We start from the raw sequence: 18,041 nt of genomic DNA, 5'->3' as shown, positions 1-18,041 counted from the left end.
TCTCTGATGGATAATAGTTGACTGACTATTCTATTCTGACTGACTATTCTAATTACACATGTTCTTTGCCATACATATTCTATATGTAATTCACTTCTGTGCATTGTTATTTAGAACCGTTATCTTAATCTCGTACGAATAAATAACTCATTCTTTTCCTTTTATAAACAGATGGAAATGTTTATATTTTAGTTGCGGTTAATAAAGGATTGAATTAAGCTCATGTATTTTTATTTAATATATTATAAATAGATTTGTGTTGACAATATATGTTTCATTATATTTAGAGTATATATTAATAATATTTTTTTTTAATGCTATCAGCCTTGAACTTGTATTTTAACACTAAAAATAAAATTAGACGATAATATAAATACAAGACCTTCGCAGTCAAAAAGCCAAATAATTAATACGTTATCGGATTTGGTATAGTTACAAAAGAGAAATATTACGTTTGAAAATTTGTTTAAAATTATAGTAAAATTGATAACTCTTTCCACCCTGATAACGCCTCAGAAATATATTTATTTGGACTGTTTAGAATTCGGCGTCAAATTAAAAACAAACCATAATTACAAACTACGTTATAACTACTACGTAGCATATTAGATAACTACGTGTATTAGATCAAACATTAATTCTGACAGAGTATACTTAAATTTAAATATTTATATTTCTTTGTTTCCGATTGATTTTTTTTTAAATAACAAGAAACTGTAGTTAGTATTATTTTATCTTTCTAATTGAAAGATTACAATCTTAAAACCATTTCCTTTCGAACTGAAAATAATTTTTTTAAAAACTGATATTGTGATTTAAAAAATTTTTAATTCTCGGTTTAAAATTCTTAATTTTAATGAATTTATAATTTTATTTTATTTTCGTAAAATTAGTAGTTAAGACTGAGTTTTTGGTTTTGTATTTTGAATTAAAGGTGCCAATAATCGTGATTTCTTATCATCCTGCTAATTAATTATGAACTAATTAATTTTTATTATTATTTTCAATAAGATAGAATGTGAACCAACAACTTATTCGTTATCTCGTACGATACTCAGTTTTAAATTAATGACCACGTTACTAAGTTTTCTTTTCTTGATTTATATCTAAGCACCAATATTTAGAGAGAGAAAAATGGTTTAATTACAAAATGAAAACAAATGATTAATTAGTTTTTAATGAACCGTCTGTGTTTTACATCTATCGCAACGAACTAATCGACCGGCTCAAATTTTTTAGTGTGATGAATTAATATATCCTGAAATTGTACCTTCTGCATATGTAACGCCTGAATATTTATAAAGGTGATTTAGTTATCTTTCAGCTAATTAAAATTATTGAACTTTTCATCCGGAGGTCCCGAGTTCGAATCCCGGTCAGGCATGGCATTTTCACACGCTACAAATCATTCATATCATCCTCTGAAGCAATACCCAACGGTGATCCCGGAAGTTAAAAATAAGAGAGAGAGAAAAAAGAAGATTATTGAACTGTGCATTCCTTATATTATATAATTGTGGTGTCTTAAAGCGGACAATAACGTGCTTGCCAGATTTGAAGGATAAGACTAAAAGGTAATATTTTTAAATTCTCTTTAAATTTTGAGTATTTGAATTCTGTGGCTGAGTGGTAGCGTCTTGGCATTTCATCTGGAGGTCTCTGGTTCGAATTCCGGTCAGACGTGGCGTTTTTCATGTCATGATGGAATTTTGTAGAGGCCAAAATTCCACCGGACAAGCAAACAAAAACAGTGGATGCCCGCCCGTATTCTAATAAATTATGACTTACATTTTAATAATCTAAGTTTAAAAAAGAACTAAAAGAATTAATAAATTTTGTATACGTCTTGTTTAAAGTCAGTTCTGTAATTTTTTTAAATTATTTTATTTTATATTTTTTATTTCAGTTTTAATTTAAAACATGAATTGTTAGCTAAGCGGTTATTGAAATAGATTAGAAAATACGATTACTCTTTAAATACCGTTTTAAAAAAAACATTTTACTTAAACTTTAAACTACATTTCAATTATTAAATAATCGTCATCAGTAGATCCTACGGGAAAAATATGAATAAAAAATCTGATGTGGACACCACATGACTTTCTTGTACCCCTATTAAATTACATATATACATTTTTATAAGTACATAAAATTTTATTTCGCTACTAATTTTTGATTTTTTTTTTTCTTTTTTGTTTAATGTTATTGAATTATTATTTACTGTAAAGATTTTTTTGCAGTCAGAGGTTAATAATTATTTATAAATAAATATATTTAAATTTAAAAAAAGGAGATGACTGATTTGAACCAATGTTCCTTCCTCTTGTAAGACACAAATTTTTCATTAATTAAAATTTTATTTAGCTATCTCTGGAACCAATGAAAATAAGTACCACTTATGATATATCGTTGAAAAATTCTCAATGAGGGCTTAATTACTGCAGTTAAGAAAAAGTTCAAAATCCAGATTTTTTTTGGACTTTGGGCTTTTTGGTATAGTTGATTGCAATCAAAAGGGAGGGGAGGTGCACAACTAGATGTTACAACAGTCCTAAATCCAAAATTTCAACATCCTATGGCTAATCGTTTTAGAGTTATGCGAGATATATGCATACGTACTTACAGACGTCACGCCAAAACTAGTCAAAATGGATTCAGAGATGGTAAAAATGGATATTTCCGTTTAAATTTGAAAACCGAAATTTTTCGCGATCACAATACTGCGTCGTCGGTAAGATTAAGCCAGGCTGTAATTCTTGGGATCCAACTTAAAGGAAAATTTAGCGGTTTTATGTGAAATCAGACTTGAAAAATTGAAAAAAAATATATGTTCCGGAACGATATTTTTAATAATTTTCGAAAAATCTGGGGTAAAAGGCAAAAGATTTGGGTCGAAAACCCCAATGTTTTGTGTTTGTCGTAAAATCACTTCGTTACATGAGTAACGAAAACAAGTTTTAATTTTTAAAGAATTTGATTCTGAGTAAACTTCGAAATTCTTACGTTTGTATTTAATTTCTACGAACTTTATGCATACCATTTTACTCAAAAATAAATTCTCGTGCGAGTTTAGTTTAAAACTTTTATATGTTTATTATCCATCCACTTAAAAAAACTATTTTACACGAAACATAAAATAGTTTTTTCGACACTACATTTTGTCTTCTACCTCATATCTCTAGAAAACTGTTAAAAAATTACAGTTCTTGAACCTATTTTTATTTATTTTTTTCAGTTTTTCTAGTCAGATTTCATATAAAACTAATTAATTTACTCCTTAATTTAGGTCCTAATTATTATAGTCTGGCTTAATTTTATCGAAAGCGCAGAAATCAGGACGAAATCTTTTTTCCGCCGACATTCGCCCACGAACAGTTTCCGAACTTCTGTTTACGTGAGCTTTCGTATTTATTTTCACCAATAGAACATGTCCTGGAATTTTGTTAGATTCTTCGTGAATTATATGTAACATATACATTATTTTGTTGTTGTAATGTTTATTGATTATGACTATTTACAACAGAGATAATCACCTACGTTTAGATTTTACGTAAATTTTTTATAAACGGTTTTTGTAGCGTAATCTTGTTTTCTTTATATAGATTTAAAAAAACCGATTTACATATGAAAAACAGCAATTAGAAACAAACACAAAGAGAATAAAATTGTAACTTTATAAAAATAAGAAAAAGAGGCGTAAGTAATAAACTACGTAAAAAAATTTCTGTGGAGAGTAAGCTAAGGCTACTTGTAATGCAGGAATAATTTATTTTACCCTAAGATTCAATTATTTTGAATTGCATGAGAATACTTCGAATATTCAATGATAACCTCAGGTTATATATTATTACGCTATAACAATCCTATACTAAGCAATAATGAAGAAAAAAAGAAAAATATCTTTAAATATCTATCTACACAACATATAACACTCATGTGTCGAATGTAAAACCTGTTTCTCTTACTGAAGTGATTAAAAAAAAAGAACAAGTTTTTAATGTTTGTGGTATTAAATGTGATTATTTTTTTACAGATTTGAAAACCATGAGGATTTTTTTTATGTGAGCGATTGGTGCATAAAGAAAAAAAAGCTACAAAAATAAAGGAGTATGAACGTCATTTCACGATTAATCTTTTTTTACTGTTTTGTATTTCATTCTTTAAAATATATAATTAGGTATTTATTAATAACAGTAATAAATTTATTAATGGAAGTATATAATTATTGTTTACGCGTTTAAAAAAATTATTTTCTTTAATAAATATTTAGTAAGAACAAATTTTATTTTCAATAAAATTACTCGGAGCGATATTTTTTGGCGTATTAAAAAAAAAATTATTTAATAGTTACAATCTCTAAAATTTAAATGTTTATACTGACGGTTTACACGAATACATATTCGCATATATTATAATTAATAGAAAAAGCCCGAAACATAATTATGAACATTTCATTAAAAAATTATCCGATATCTCGATGATTTATTTGTCTTGGTGGAAAAAAACTGTTATTTGGTTAATATTAGTACTGAAATTCGATACCATACTAATATGGTACCATATGGTATTTAATAATGAAATTTAATATGCGTACATTTCATATTATAAGTACTTGTAGAGACAAAGAGAACTCAATAATATATTTAAAAAACTTACTATGTCGTTTAATTATAAAATATTTTTAATATCATAGAGTTTAATATACTGGTGGTTTCTATTGATAAAAAAAATCAAGAACAGATTATAAAAAATAGTTAGTATATAAAAAAAGTTGCATTCAAAGTAAATTCTGATAAATTGAGATATTACGGATTATAAAACTTAATTATTAGAAAATGTATCGGTAAAATATTAATGTCATTTTTTATTTTCTATCTTTTATTACTTATAACTTTAACACTTTCTTACATAGGTAAACTAATAGTTGTAGCGATGACATATAGTGACGGCTCGTACCTAAAATTAGTTGGGGTGCTGCTCCAGAAAATTTTTTTCTGGGCCTTTTCAAGGCCACGGTTGACGTTTTCTGTAAAATAAAAGAACCGAAAAAATGAATCAAACAGAATAGCTGGAAGCAGGATAATCTAATTGTACATTTTGATTGCAAGTCAATTTATTCAGTTATATAACCACTTTGTTGTTTTTTTGTTTTTTTTATCAAAAAATGTTACTGTCACTAATGCTTGAAATTAATTGTTTAATAAATTAATCATTATAATCAGTTCGGCTGACCGCATTGAAACGAGTCTAATGAATTAAAAGATTATATGTAATTATTAATTTATTTTGTTATACCGGTAATTGTTCTTATTTTGCTACGTTTGTATTATATTAATGTATTATATGTCTGAACAAATTCATATTATTACGTTTCAAAAACAGCCTTGGTTATTAAATTTTATTATCCTAAAATTAGAATAGTATTAAGCAAAACTCTTTGTCGGAGTAGTTCAGTTGTTACACGCTTGGCCGCCTTTCATATGAAAAGTCGACAGATCATGGTCTAATCAATATAATTAAAGTTTAAACTTAAACTAAAACTCAAGATTTAGAAGATGTAAACATCTAGATAAGTAGTACCCGAAGTGTCTTAAGGGGCAGTCGTACTGCTATTAGTAAAGAGGAATGGATGTTACACCATGACAGGACGTCGTAGGTAGCAAGAAGCCAGTCGCTAATGTTGCAGTTCATCCGTACACTGCGCGTTAACTGACCTTTTCAACTTTGACCAGTCTTTTTTTAATAAATATATATATATATATATATATATATATAGAGAGAGAGAGAGAGAGAGAGAGAGAGAGAGAGAGAGAAAGAGAGAGAATATGGGTTGTGTGTGTGAGCGCGCGCGTTTGTTTGTTATTGTTGAATGTTGTATTAAGAATACTATTTTTGTATGTTAGTGTTACACAAATTAATGAATTCAATTAAGAATTGAAGATCGAAAATACATTCTTACTTTAATGATACGGTCTTGTTTTAAATAAACGCATTTTCAGAGGAACTTCCATCCATCATCATTCCTTTCATAAAAATATCATATTTTACATTTTCGTGAATCAGTATGCTAAATGTTTTCATGTCAACATCAGAAGTTTATAATTTTACTTTTACATGATACACAATTATGATTATATGGGTAGTTGATACCAAGTGGTTGAAATGAATTTTCGTGAACAGGGGGTAACAAATTCACCTTGTAGTCAAGGCAATGTCTTGTGTAAGTAACGTAGACGAAAAAGTAGGAGAAAAATACACACTATGTATAACAGTTTTTCGATGTACTCAAAATTTATAAAGTATCAGCAATGTTTAATCTCTAATTCAGTGCAGGTGAATAGTAGGCATTTTTAATGAAATGTAGTTTTCGTTTTACGTAAAACATGGGATTCCAGGTAGTTGATCATTTCCTATTTTACACCTATTTTAGATTTTTACTGACCGACCCGCATTAGATGAACGATATTGAACGAAGGTAACCGTGAATATGATGTAGGTGGAATATCCAGTATACCAAATAAAATTAGCTTATAGAGTTGAAGTAAACAAACTGCGCGCCTGAGTGTTCAGACGTTTCATTTTACTAAGGTAAAAAATTAATTTAAACACTTTACATAGAAAAAAATCTGATGTGGACACCAGACTTCCTTGTACGCCTATTAAATTACTATACACAGTTTTTAAAATGAAAAGTACATAAAATTTTATTTCATTAATAATTTCTGATATTTTTTCATATGTTTTTTATTGTTATTGAATTATTATTTATCGTATATTTTTTTTACAATCAGAAGTTAATAATTATAAATAAATTAATATATTTAAATTAAAAAAAAATTTATAAAAAGGAGATGAAGTCTGATTCGAACCGATATGCTTTCCCTTTGTAAGATCCAAATATTTCATTAATTAAAAGTTTATTTGGCTATAACTCTGGAACCAATGAAAATAAGTACCACTTATGATATATCATTCAAATTGATATATTAAACTGTAACTTAAACTATATTTTTAACTGCAGTAATAAGCCCTCAATGAGGGCTTATTACTGCAGTTAAAAAGAAGTGCAAAATCCTGAAGTTTCTGGATTTTATGCTTTTTTTGACACTTTTGGTTTGGTCGATTGCAATCAAAATAGGAGGTGCACAACTAGATGTTACAATAGTCCTAAATCCAAAATTTCATCATCGTACGGCTAATCGTTTTTGAGATATGCGAGATACATACGTATTCAGACATCACGCCGAAACTAGTCAATATGGATTCAGGGATGGTCAAAATGGATATTTCCGTTGAAATCTGAAAACCGAAATTTTTCACGATCACAATACTACCTTTACTTCGTACAAGAAATTAAAAACAGTTATTTTTAATTCATTTATTAATTTATTTTAGTTATATTTAAGTAATTTTTAAAATAACGAAGTTAACAAAATAATACTCAATTTAAATAATTAAAACTACTAAATTGTAATAAATAATTACAATTTTAATGAAAAAATTGAAATTAATTAATTTTTACCTATTATATTTATAAGTTGAAACAAAAATAAGGTAAGACTTTTACAGATTGAATTAGTGCGTGAAGCCGCGTGAAAACTTTACGCTACAGCTGTTAATGATGGTCCCGATTGATTAAAATTTTACTAAAATTAAATTAATTTTTGTTTTTTTATTACAAGCTTTCTGTTAAATTGTGTCATTTATAAAAAGCTATATTAGTTTTAATGTATTAAAACAGATAGCTATATAAATACTTGCTTTTTAATGATACTTAAAAAAAAAAGTTAAAAAGAGGGAATATGTTTTAAACAATATCGTATATAAGCGCGCAATCATATTTTGCCGTGAGCCGAATTTTGTTATTTTTCGTGGTTTTTTTTTACGACAGAAATTAATTTTTTTTTATTTAATATTATATCTTTAATCTAGCATTTAAGAAAACGAATAAAAAAAAACCGTAGTAACTCAATAATAATTATATTACTATATCGTATCCGGTTATGAGACAAAACAACGCATATACGGACATCCGTGGCAATTTCGCATACATCAGAACAAACACAAACTGAAGTTTGACCTTGCTTTATCATTCAAACGCAATATAAAAATATAATTTTATTAAGTAAAATATAAACTAAAAAATACATTTTATGAGCCTGCTGAGGATCGTTGGCAAGGTAATTAAAACAGTGCGAAATTGTCTACTGCATTTTAGATTTTAAGTATGAAACAGAAATAAAATAAATGTGTATAATTCTAAGAATTTCATTCCTCAAGGAGGTAATGTTTGTCATCAACCCGTATTGTATCCTGTTTTATTGCATCACAAAGCGTTAATGATAATTATATAACGTTTACGTAATTCTGCCAAGAACCTTAACAATCCAGTGATTTTCTAATTAAAAAAACAAAACAATTTAAAAAAACCTTCCTTAATCATAATAATAAATTTCTTTACAATAATTCAATATAATCAATGCGATCGAAAAATTAAATGTTTATTATAATAACTTAAAACAAGCTTGTTGGAAAAAAAGTATTGGATGACAATATTTTAAACAAAATAACAATAAAAATTATCGATGAAAATAAGGGTATTCCTGAGACTGTATTAGAAGATTCCTAATTACAGTTATTTTTTAAATTCAGAATGTTGTTATGGTGAATATGTATTTACGGCCGATAAGAAAATGACTGAAGAAGATCTTATTAAACTTAAATACAAGAAAGTGCAAACGGATGAAGATATCTTTCTCTGTATCAAAATAAACGGCTGGTGGACGCGGCTGGGCTTAATTTTAATTCGGCTGTGAGAGCACCAATCAGCATCGTCCAACATCGCCAAGTCCTTTGAACGTTACATACGATACATTAATGATCTGCCCCGTCGGTCTTATCTCTTAATGCGCTACAAACAGTCATTGATCTTATACAGGGTCATTCACGGGAACCGGATGTTTTTAAAATAATCATAAAAAATTGAATATTTACTCTAAAAAAGTTTTATTGGTACTGAAACACTTGTTAAATCAAAGCATTTGTTACTCATAAACAAAAAATTATGTCCGGCAAGTGATGTCCATTTTGGGCAATACATTGTTGTAGTCTTTCACGGTAACTGGCCTCAATTCTTTGCAGCATGTCTACATCAATCTGGGTGACGTGATGACGAATTGCGATCTTTAGGTCCTCCAATGTACGTGGTTTATTGCCGTACACACGCGATTTCAGAAACCCCCAAAGAAAAAAATAGCACAACTACTCAAGTCGGGGGACCGAGGGGCCAAGGAATGTCGCCGAATCTGGAAACGATCTGTCCCGGAAACAAGTTACGGTGAACAGCCATCGTTTCCCGTGCGCTGTAGCTCCATCCTGCTGGAATAACACATTTTGAAAATCGATTCCCCGGTTTCAGGGATGAAAAACGTATTCAACATCGCAATGTAACGATCAGCTGTTACAGTTACGGCAGCGTCATTTTCTTCAAAAAAATACGGTCCAATAACACCGACCTTTCCTATTGCATACCAGACAGTCACCTTTGGGCTATGAAGTGGTCTCTCGTCAATCTGATGTGGGTTTCTTTCTGCCCGATACCGGCAATTCTGTTTGTTGACGAAGCCATTCAGATGAAAATGGGCTTCGTCACTCATTAACAACAACAAATTTTCATTTTCTTCAAAAACGGTAAGCAGTTGTCGACAAAATTGTAATCGCTGCGTGAAATCTTGCTCGTTTAACTGCTGCACGACTGCTATCTTGTAAGGATGGAAATGCAGGTCTGTATGCAGAATTCGTCTTACCGTACTTGTGCTCATTTGAAGCGCTGCTGAATGCCTCTGAATAGAGCGGCGTGGGCTTCTGACAATGGCTTCCCTTACTCGTTATATGTTCTCCGGAGTGCTAGCAGTTCGTCGGGGACCCGGTGGTTTTTTTTTCAATATTGAACCGCTTGTTCGAAGGTTGTTTACCCGTCGCAATATTGTGTTACGAGAAGGGACACTTTCATTACGATGGATATTAAACTGACGGCGGAAATCTCGCTGAACAGCAGTTACGGATTCGTCATTTCGCACAAAACTGTCATAAGCCTACAGGCGTTGGTCTAGCGTCCACGGCTCCATCTCAACGACTAAAATGTAAATGCTATGAACAAAGGAAACGTCAGACACCCAGCCACGTGCCCCTCCCACCACGAACGCCCGAGTACAACCCACTTCAAAAACATCCGGTTCCCGTGAATGACCCTGTATTAATTCATTAATAATTAGACTGTCGTAGATTTTTTTAAGGAGTAACTTAATTCAAGCCTTTTAGCATAATTTTAACGGGAGTTATTAACACCAGAATCGTTCAGAAAGTTTTCGGCCTCACACTCAGATGATGCAAGTATAACCAAATGATTATAATATTTAGCAATTATTCTTTAGATGCCGCGAAGTTTCAAACACATGTTTGCACGATCGAATAAAGCAAACAGATTTTGACATTGTCTGATAAAATAGATAATAATTGAAGTTCGAGGTGTTATAATGTACTTTGCTTTAACAGTTTTAACCACGACGAACGTACAAAAAAAAAAGTTTGAAAAGTGGGTAGTTTCATTGTAATGTGGTTGTATATTCATCAACTCAAGATTATGCACGTTCGGGACGCCCAAAAACCGCTACGACCGACGAAATCATCAGAAAAATCCGCAATGCCGTATGAAATGATACCCGACTGAAGCAAGTTGCTGGCATTGCAACCATCACGGCAGACCTTGTCCACTACATTTTTGGGTATAAGAAGCTTTTGGGTATAAAAACGCATTCGACTGAACACTTCTCAGTAGTATTTTTATACTTATTTTAACGCAGTTCCGCTGAGTTTCTTCTACGTATTATAATAGTAAATGAAACGTGGATTCACTATTACACGCCAGAGGTCAAACATAAGTCCAAACAATGGGTGAGAACAGATGGTCTCACCCATTGTTTGGATTTAAAACAATGGGTCACTTGGAATCTTTGGCTCACTTGAAAGTGAGCCAAAGAAAGGGGAAAACATTTTCATCTGCCTGAAAATTCATGGCTACAGCCTTTCGGGGAATCTCGTAATGGGTGCTCATAGACTACCTGGAAAAAGGCAGGATTATCACCGGACAATATCACGCTTCACTAATGGACCAGTTGAAGATGCTGTTCAGGCTAAACGTCCACATCTACTTTCTCCTGTTTAGCCTCCGGGAATCACCGTTCAGGTGTTACTTCAGAGGATGAATGAGGATGATATGTATGAATGTAAATGAAGTGTAGTCTTATACAGTCTTAGTTCAACCATTCCTGAGATGTTTGGTTATTTGAAACCCAATCACCAAAGAAACATCGGTATCCACTATCTAAAATTCAAATCCGTATAAAAATAACTCACTTTACTACGACTTGAACGCTGGAACTCTCGACTTCCAAATCAGCTGATTTGGGAAGACGCGTTCACCGCTAGACCAACCCGGTGGGTTAAACATCCACATCTGGCCGTAAAGAAAGCATTCTTTCACCAACTTGATGCGCCTGCACGCATGTTTCAGGTGTTGCTTGCAAGACTCCATGAACTGTGTTTCAAAGTGCTTTCATGTTCATCAGATTTAGCTCCCAGGGATTAGTTCCTCTTCCCAAATCCGAAGAAATGGCTTCATGAATGAAGACTCACTTCAAAGGATAAGATCATAGATGAGACCGCCGCTTAGTTTTGTACTTGGACAGATCGCATTATATTGAGGGAATTAAAATTGGAAAGTCCTTTATCTAAGTGTTTGAAATTGTAAGGTACGTTAAAAAAGGTTTCTAAAAATCTTGTGTTTTCTTTGTCAGGTTTTTCGAATTGCCCTCATTAAAATAAACGATTGCTTACTAATTGTAATGCCCATACTAATTAACAGTAGTAATAAATGTTTAATTTTATAAAATAAAAATTTTTTTTCTGTTTGTTACCATTTTTATGATCACGGAGTTCTTAAGAACTTCGTCGGTAAGAGGCGACGAAGTCAACGAACTACGTTTACAGTTCTAAACACGACCTAACCTAACAGTGAAATGAAAGTAGGGAAGAAAATAAATAAGCGTGAAAACATTATATTTCAATTCAATTAGATTAAAAATAAAGAATATTTTTAAAAAATACCTCGAATTTTCTTAGACAACGTTTTTTTCCATTTGATGAACCGCGGGACTCGGATAAATTATTTTAGTCATTTTTTAATGTACCTTTACGAATCGTGCCGCTAGATAGCAGTACTTTGATAATACTAGGTAGCGTACAAAAACTTGATATCTACTTAAATAATAAAATTTAAAAGAAATAATAAAATTTACTACAGCTTGTTTTAATAGTAAATGCTCTTATGTAAATGAAAGTACTGAATATGAAACAAATTTTTTAATTCCCATCACTTTAAAAAAAATATATATAAAAGTATTAGTTTACAAGAAGTTATACTAGTTTTATTAAAAAAAGAATAAATAAAACAGAAATAAATTCGATTGGTAAAATTGAATTTAACGATAAAAATCGAGGGTTACACTTACCAAGTAATGTTTCAACGTCATGTTCATTTGTACGTAATACATATCACATTTACAGAAATAATAAAATTCTTTTGATTATTCGTTGTTTAATAAATGAAATCGGGCCAGTAAGAGCTTTGTAACATTTTTGTATTTTTTGTTTATTATATGGAACATTGTTTATTATCTTTTATTGTTTATTACATATATTTAACACGTATTTTTTTCTAAAGAAAATTTTAAATTAATAACAGATTTTGATAGTAGAAATGAAGTGTCTTACCTTTTTTGATATCAGAATCGTTTTGTTAAAAAACAGTTTTATTTATATTACAGAAATTTTTGTTTTTTGAGTGGAAGAAATGATATCTGCGAGACTCTTACCGTACGGCTTACAATTTCATTGTAATTTTCTTTATTTTTATTTTATTTTTATTTTATTTATAATTTTATAATTATTTATAATTTATATTATTTTATACGTAAATATATGTTTTAATGACTTTACTGTTACTTAAGTCATTGCGTAGGCATTAACATGAAATTATTATACCATTATTAATATTAAAATTAATTATGACATATTAAAATATTAGATAAATGTCTTATATCAATAATTACTTTAATTGAACTACAAAAAAGACAGTAATAAATTAATGCATATGGAAAAAAATAAAACTTTAATTAAGTTAATATTATGCACTTTTCAGGTAAATTTATACTAGATTTTTTCTTTCCTTCGTGATTCATTACTTCTTTATAAATTATTTTTTTTTAAATAAATAATATAATTATGAAAAAACGGAAGTATTTTTTTTTTGAACGGTAACTGTCGAAATTTGTTACATTAGTTCAGTAAGTTATTAGGTTTCTACAGTTGATGAATTTAATGTTATTACTAGAACTATTTTGTATTCATTTTATTTAATTGCTATCTGTAATGGATTATTTACATATCGGTTATTTGACGTGATTTCCTTAAACCTGTGTTATGAAGTAATAATCCCATAAAATTTAATGAGAGTTGTTAACTTTTTATAACAACAAGTCGTTCTGGTCGTTCGTATGGTTAGTCATGATGTTGTCTTTTGTAATTACATATAAATGTTTTACACGTTATTACGAGTAAAAAAAAATTACGAAAAAAATAAGTACTACTTTCTTCGTTTTAATCTAGCAAAAGATCAAAATTATTAAAAAAAAATCGGTGACAGTTTTTTTCTAAATTAAAAATTTATTCGGTTCATTAAAGTTTAATTTATAAATAATAGTTAAAAAATAAATAAAAAATCCCTATCAGCACGCCGGAAAGCGGAGGTAGATTTCACCGGTGCCAAGTAGGGGATAAGATTTCCACCTTAAAGATTAGAAAAACTTCAAATTTATTCGATAAGACAATACTTGCATGTGAAAAACGTTTCACATGTTTACCATACGACAAGCCCCATCTTCTTACAATTCCAGCAACATTTTGGTCATCCCTTGTCATAAGGGTTGGTCACATCAAAAATTGTTAATTCAGACAAAATTTTAGGTAATGTTTAGAAGACAAACACCCACTTTAAACCGATTCGATACTGTGCCATATTTATTTATTTATTTATAATGTATCCATAAGGGAGGTATGATTTTTGTTTTCAAAACCCCATTTTTTCCACCCCCTGAGCCAGTGGTTGGTGAAATCAAAAAACTTTACTTAGATAAATTTTAGGTCCTTATCTAAACAATAGTTGGAACTTTAAACGATTCGATATTTTAAACAACAAAGATATACTGATATTTTGTTTTTTCGAAAAAGCCCCCTATTTCCACCCCCACGGTCCGATTTTGCCCATTAACAAACTCAACCGAGATTTTGGGTCTTTATATTTTATGTATCAATTTGAAAGTGATTGGAGCAAAATTACGGCAGTTATTGTGTTCACAAGAAAATGAAATATATATATAAACTTTTAAACTGCCGGTTGTTTTGGGGTCTGGGGGATGTGAAACGCGAAGATATTTAGAAATTTTCCGGAAGTCGAAACATGGTACCCATTACAATAGGTAGCTTTCTTATTAAATCTACCTAATATCAAAACTGTACCATATGTGTAACTGTAACATATTTATTAGGTACTTGTGAAGGTAAATTATATTCATAGAAAACCTTTTTACTTAAAAAAAAAAAAAATTAAGTAGTTTCGGGTGATCTGAAACTTCTCCCTTAAGTACTTTACAGAAAGTCTGAGTGTTAGTGTAGTAGTAATATCCATTCGTATAGTATCTTTTTTTAGGCCACTTATTTATTCATTTTTTTATAATGTATAACTGAGGAAAAAACTCGACGTTGTCGAAAGAGGCAACAATATGATGTTTCCTTTAACCAATAGATCTAAAATGGCCACCGTTAATGAGAAGTGATTAAAACTGAAAAAGTGATTGATTTTTTTTTTTTTTTTTTAATTTTTTGCTAAATTGGTCTATAATATTGAAAATATACGAGCAAATACGTGATATCCTTAAAACAATAAAAAATAATAATATTTTATCATAATCGTCGAAATCGTTTTCTACAAATTAAGATTTAATTTTTTTTTAAATATTGCTTGAGTCTATAATTCAAAATTAATAATACTGAATTTAGTACTTGGCTTGGTAATTTTCACTTGGTAAAATGGAGATGAATTTCCATTTTATCATAAAAAAATTATCAGATGATTGATTATATATGGACGCTAATCTGTTTTCCGGAGATGAAAAATAATTAGATATTTCTCTAATAGTAATTATTTGAACATTAAAATATTACAAATGTGTACGTACATAATAAATATCAAATAATTTTTAAAAAAGTACATTAAAATCATTATAAATAGATTAAGGATTTAAGCTTATATTAAAATAAAATATTCCACACATTATTAGTAATTTCTTAATAAAGTACGTAAGTATGGGTAAACGTTTTAAGTTTTCAACCCAATTCGTAAATGATTCTTTATTCTAATTAGAACCAGAATTTTCTTCTTTGTCTCTCATATAATTAACGAAAACAATAGATAAATATTAAAAAATACGACTGCCAAAAAAAAACATTGCTCTTTAATATAGGATAACTAGCTCCCCGTTGCAGCTTCGCCCGCGCTATATGGTTACTTGCATTTCCCGTAGCGGTGAATCTTTTTATTGTTTGTTTTTTAGTCAAGCTACCGGTGGCAGGTGTAGCCGGCCACACTACAGTAACAATGACAGTGGCTGGGTTGGTTGAGCCACAGTGCCGTATACCTTCGCACCCCTTAAAAAAATCGGAATTCAAAAAACCCGAAAATGTTTTTTAAATATTTAAATTTTTATTTTATTTAAATTATTTTAATTTAGTATTTGCGAGCCCAAATCTACTGAATGTCTCGTTTAGTACAGTGGGGATTGGGAAAATTTACAATCATTATTCAACATTTTTTTTTTTTATCTTTCTTCATCCCCTTTCAAGGTCGAATTTCAAAAATCTAGAAATTGGTCTATTCACATGAAGATTACACTCACCAAAAATCAGGTTGATTTCTTCATTTGTTTCCGAGAAATTAAAAATTCGGGTTTCAAAAAATTTAGAAATTTATTTTAACTCTTGAAACTCAGAATTTCAAAAAATGTATAAATTGTTTTTTTATATATTCACATGACAATTACACACAAAAAAAATCAAGTTGATATCTTCACTTGTTACCGAGAAATTCAGAAAATAGTAAATTTTGTTTTACTCCATTTTACTCGTTTAAACTCGGAATTTAAAAAAATCCTCTGTTATTGAACACTTCACCGTAAAAGAAAACATGTATACAAATTTTTATTTATTTATCTTCAGTAGTTTTTGCTTGGGGTTGATTATGAATCACGCACGATTTCAATTTCAGTAAGACCTCTATTGAAAATATTTCTACTGAAAAATATCTTGGGAGCGGCTCGCTGTAAGAAAGGAGAATGAGAATTTAGCGGCTCGCCACTTAGAGCGGCCCGAATAAGAAGTGCAACAACCTAACGGATTATTCATTATTTACACATTTTTTATAAATAATTTGTAATTTTTACATAATAACCGTGATCTGTTATTCACGATCGAGAGTGTAACTGCTGCGTGCCAAAGTTAACCTTCCATCTACTAGCAAATATCGCGTTTGAATTTTGAAAATCGAACGATTTTTTGAACAGATAAAGAGAACTCCATTGCACCTCCCAAAACTGCGCTCCAGGGATACCTCGTTTGTTACCAGTTGGTGATGATTGGTCTAGCCCCCCAGGAGGTCCTCGCATACCTCATCGCTTTAGCCTAACACGCAGTTCCCATGGGAAGCCCATTATTTTATATATATATATATATATATATATAGAGAGAGAGAGAGAGAGAGAGAGAGAGAGAGAGAGAGAGTTATAGGGTATATATAGAGTTCAGAGATTTTTCGTGATGAAATTTATTCAAAACCCTTCTCAGTTACGCCAAGAAATATCGGTAAAAATTTAGTTACGGTTGATTGACTAGTTTTTTTTATTTATCACAAACAAACAAAAATCCTCTTTCTTTTTATAAAACAGTATATATTACTAATACAGGGTAATTAAAGAGCGTGCGGATGACAATTCTGTATATAGTATATGCTTTTTTTTTCAAATATTTCTAAATTTATTTAAACATTATATATATACATTAATATAGCCTATAACACTCCTAGTAACGTAAGGATTCCTACGCGGGGTCATAGATGTAAATCGGTTCAGCCATTGACTGTTACAGTGAAACAGATATACATAAAATACACCCTAAATATATTATATTTCTTTTTGGGCAGTCGTGCAATAAATGAACAAGAAGCAAAAATAATATTTTAACGGCAAGTAATTGTATACTTAAGCTGTGGTGATTTTAAAATAGTTTTAATAAAAACCACGTAGTATTCTATATTATGGATACAGTATTGTTATACTAAGATATTGAAATTCACATCTTTATTATTAAACCTCGTGTCACGAATTCAAAATTATGTTCCACTAAACCTGAATAATTGTTAATAATATATGCGATTAAATTACTCCTTATTTTTTAATTACTGTTTATTTTACCAAAATAAAAGGTTTTAAAAATAACCTTTGTAGTTGTTTACTTGTTTTGTATTCTGATAAAGAAATTACATTTCCAGATATTGATATTCGGTAGGCATATTGTCCGTAATCCTAATGGATACAAGGATGAAAAATTATCTTATAATTTTTCAATGAAAAGGACGTCAAACTAGAAAGAAACCTAAGCCTAATCGTTCTTAAGTATTATTCATTAAGTATTATTTTTAATGGGTTAAAAAAAGGTTCATTTAACTAAAAGATTTTTCAATTTTATTTTCGTTAAACATAAGCTGCTCGTATGAAAACGACTTCATTAAAAGTGATGAACAGACGAAATGATAAAAATACGAAAGCAAGGCCGATAAATGACGTTTAGATAACAATCGAGGTGTGAGCGATACG

General features: G+C 29.9%; 1 protein-coding gene across 19 annotated transcripts in view; it reads right to left on the bottom strand.

Moving 5' to 3' along the window:
- LOC142327059 (uncharacterized) overlaps positions 1-18,041 on the bottom strand; it is a 413,864-nt gene that overhangs the window by 77,185 nt on the left and 318,638 nt on the right. The window contains exon 1 of one of the 19 annotated variants that reach the window (XM_075369841.1): positions 4,909-4,926. The exons of the other annotated variants lie outside the window; for them this stretch is intronic. The gene's annotated coding sequence lies outside the window, so the exon portion shown is untranslated. Of the gene's footprint in view, positions 1-4,908; positions 4,927-18,041 lie in introns of those variants that run through there. 19 annotated transcript variants of the gene reach the window in all.

This window comes from Lycorma delicatula, chromosome 6, assembly GCF_047948215.1.
Source record: "Lycorma delicatula isolate Av1 chromosome 6, ASM4794821v1, whole genome shotgun sequence".
NCBI lineage: Eukaryota > Metazoa > Arthropoda > Insecta > Hemiptera > Fulgoridae > Lycorma > Lycorma delicatula.
The sequence above is the reverse complement of the archived record's forward strand: the minus strand, read 5'-3'. Positions and strand labels throughout refer to the sequence as shown.